We start from the raw sequence: 3,724 nt of genomic DNA on the forward strand, positions 1-3,724 counted from the left end.
AGAGGAGAAAAGTACGAGGCAAAGGGCATTTATACAGATCTAAATACAGGTATGTACATATGTAAATATATTTATATATGACAATGGAGAAATAAATCTATGTACATATATTTATAGATTTAGTATTAAGGTAGTAGATGGACACTGGGCCTCTCCTCTACTCAAGTACTCCCTCAACGCAAGAACACTTTGTTCTAATACTGATATTCCATGATGTTCACCTTCCCTATACTATCATTGAAGAAAAAACGAGTGCATAAGCAAATGTGGTGAAGAAAGCTGATGGTGCCTGGCTATCAAAAGATATAGTACCTGGCGTCTTAATGATCTGAAGATAAACAAGTAGCCATCTAGCTGAGAGCAACAAGGTTCACATGGAAGAAGAACACCAGCCTGTGTGATCATGAGGTGTTGATTGGATTAGGTATAGGCATCAAAGACCCAGAACAAAAAATCATATCATTGTGAATGAGGTGGAATGTGATGTGGAGACCCAAAGCCCATCTGTAGACAATTAGACATCCCCTTACAGAAGAGTCACAAAGAAAAGACAACCCAGTCAGGGTAGAATACAAAACTGTTGAAATATACTACATTCCTCTAGTTCTTTAATGCTTCCTCTCCCTCCTCCACCCATACTATCATGACCCCAATTCTACCTTTTAAATCCGCTAGACCAGAGCATGTACACTGGTACAGATAAGAGCTGGAAACACAATGAACCCCAGATAGATCAACCTCTAAAGACTGATATTGAGATTAGTAATGTCAGGAGAGCAAGGAGAAGGTGGGAACAGAAAGGAGGAAACTATCACGATGATCTACATATAAACCCCTCCCAGGGCAACAGAAGAGTGGGAGAAGGGGGACATCCATCAGTGTAAGAAATGAAAAAATAATAATTTATAAATTATCAAAAGTTCATGAGAGAGGGAGGGTAGGGAAGGGAGAGAAAAGTGAGGAGCTGATACCAAGGGCTCTAGTAGAAAGAAAATGTTTTGAAAATGATGGTAGCAACAAATGTACAAATGTGCTTGACACATGGATGGATGGTTGGCTGGATGAATGGATATAATAGTTGTACTAGCCCAATAAAATGAGTACCAATAAAACATTGTAAAAAATAAAGTTTTGAAAAGCAAGGATGTTACCTTGAGGACTGATGTGCACCTGATATAAGCCATGCTATTTTCAATCCCTCATGCATGTGAAAGTTGGGTATTGACTAAGGACGACTGAAGAAGAAGAAGCGTATCTGAATTATGGCGCTGAAGAAGAATGTTAAAGGCACCCTGGGCTGCTGAGAGGACAAAGAAATAAGTCTTGGAAAAAATATAGCCTGAATGCTTCTTTCAGGCAAGGATGGAAAGATTTAATCTGAGTACTTTGGACATGTCCTCTAGAGACCAGTTCCTGGAGAAGGACATCGTGCGTGACAAAGTCGGGGGCAGTGAAAAGGAGGCAGGCTTGGATGGGAGGGCTTTACACAATGGCTGCAACAATTACCTCAAACTTGAGGACAATTGCCAGGTGGTGCAGGACAGGGCAGTTTCCTTCTGTTGCAGGGAGGGCCCCTAGCGGTAGGAACTGACTGGAGGACACCTGGCAATAGCAACACAGAAGCCAAAGGCAAAAATGGAAACTATTGAGGGAGATTGGGAAGTCGTTCAACAATTTGAAATGTTGGAATTTGGATCCCTAGAAGAGAAATTATCCATTTTAACGTTCTTTAATTTAAAAACACACTGTCTAGGGGAGAAAATGGCGACCAGATAGGACTCATCTGTCCAGAGCTCCTGCTGCCAGACCAGAAAATTGGGCGGTTAGGCGAAGGAAACGGGGGAGGTAGAGTCCTGAAATTAGAACTAGGGTACCAGGGTTTCTCCCAAACCCCTTTTTGTGTGGGATTTCCACTCACAAAGCAAACCAAGAACACTTTAGAGCTCTCTAGCTTTGTTGAGCCCACAGGCACTGGCTGAGTCCTTGCCAGGAGCACTGATTTCTGCAGGCGAACGCCCGAGACGGGACAGAATCATAGACATGAGGAAACCCCATTCCAGAGCTCTCTGCGTAGTTGGCTGCCTTGAGCTCATGGCCAGGGGAGTGGTAGCAGGCAGCCTTAATTTAGAGTAGAAGAAAAAGTATATTATTACCTCAGGAAGATCGCAGTGTGGAAGAAAAAAGGTAGAAAGTCAGGAGTCCAGGGAGTAAATTTAGTTCCCATTGGCCGAGAAGGAAATGTAAGGTCTCTCTCTCCGGGACTAGATTTCAGCCTTGGTCCTTGGCTCTGCATGAGAAAGATTTCACGCAGAAGCCGGGCTCGTGATCCAGATGAATTTAATGAGAGTTAACAGAAGTTTCAGGTTTTACGCGGCACCCATAGGATTCCTTTGACCATGCGGCCTGGCAGAGACTGCTCAGGGTCCCGCAAGGATCTCTCTCCTCCCACGAAGATGACCAGACAAGCCCCTCTCCCTTCAGGTCCCTGCCTTTTCAAGGGTTCCTGGGGGAGGCGTGGTGAATGACCCCAGGTCAATCCCATTGGCTGAATTACAATCACCCGGCCCAGGTGGGCTGCTCCAGGTGTACCGCCCATCCGAGCCCACCAGCGGGAAAATCCAGCTTTGTCCTATGCTGGCTGTCCTGGGCATGCGTCAATGGACTTCCCAATTCCCTAGGCTAAGCTGCCTAACAGAAACAACCCCCCTGATAAACTAGATCTCCCCTTCTGGTGGTCAGCCTGACAGTCCCCAAATGGGAGCACATCACAAGCATTAAAGAGGGGTTTAAAACTCAAACCCTAGTCTGGTTGCTCACCTCCAAGGAGCACAGAGGCGGAATCCCTTAACATAAATCAGCATAAGAAGAAAGCTAGCTAAGGAAAGCCAGAACTCAGCTACAGGGCCTGGTGGCTTTTAGCATAACAAAGACCCGCTGTGGCAAGTGTCAGCTTTAAACAGCCCAGTGACTGTGAGAGACAATTTCATTTGATTTTATTCTAGCTGGCCAGGGGGATTATAAATAAAATCCTATGATCTAATAAACACCAGCAGACTAGATAGGACAACAAGCCGAGTTTCCCTCTCAGTGATTCTACATAGCTGGGGAGCCCCTGCCTGTCCTGGGGCCCTAGACAGGGCTGGGGGAACATCCCAGTGACCCCCTCCCAGCCCCTGCTGCATGCTATATACAGCACAGGGCAGGTACACCAGCGAACTCCAGCACCTAAGTGACCCCTGGCCACGGGTGCAATCTTCCTTTTGGAGTAATCCCACACAGCATCTGTGGAACCCTACATCATACAGGTACACCACCCCGCTACCTTGAGGAAGAGTTGGAACTCCTCCAGCTTCACAGACAGGTGATGAGGTCTCAGTTATTTCCTTGCCTACTGCTCTATTTCTTCTCTATATATTCACTAGGCCTTCTAACTTTCTCACCGCACTCAGTCTAAATGAGCTCAGGTTTGTGTTGGGGTTTTATTTTCTCTCTTACTCCTTTATCCCTTTTTCCCCTCTTTCTCCTCATCTCTCCCACTGTCTCCTATCATATGCCACTACTGGCTTTCAGGTCACTACCCTCTGCTTAGGGCAAATCAACCCAAACAGCAGGAGGAACTCCAGCCTGCCCTCCGTGGGAGTGCTGTACACCACACAGGGCAGCTGGGACAAACACCTACACCGCGCGGGGCTGCTGAGGAAACCTCCATTGGACCTCTAAGGCG

This window comes from Tenrec ecaudatus, chromosome 1 (assembly GCF_050624435.1).
Source record: "Tenrec ecaudatus isolate mTenEca1 chromosome 1, mTenEca1.hap1, whole genome shotgun sequence".
In the NCBI taxonomy this organism is placed as follows: domain Eukaryota; kingdom Metazoa; phylum Chordata; class Mammalia; order Afrosoricida; family Tenrecidae; genus Tenrec; species Tenrec ecaudatus.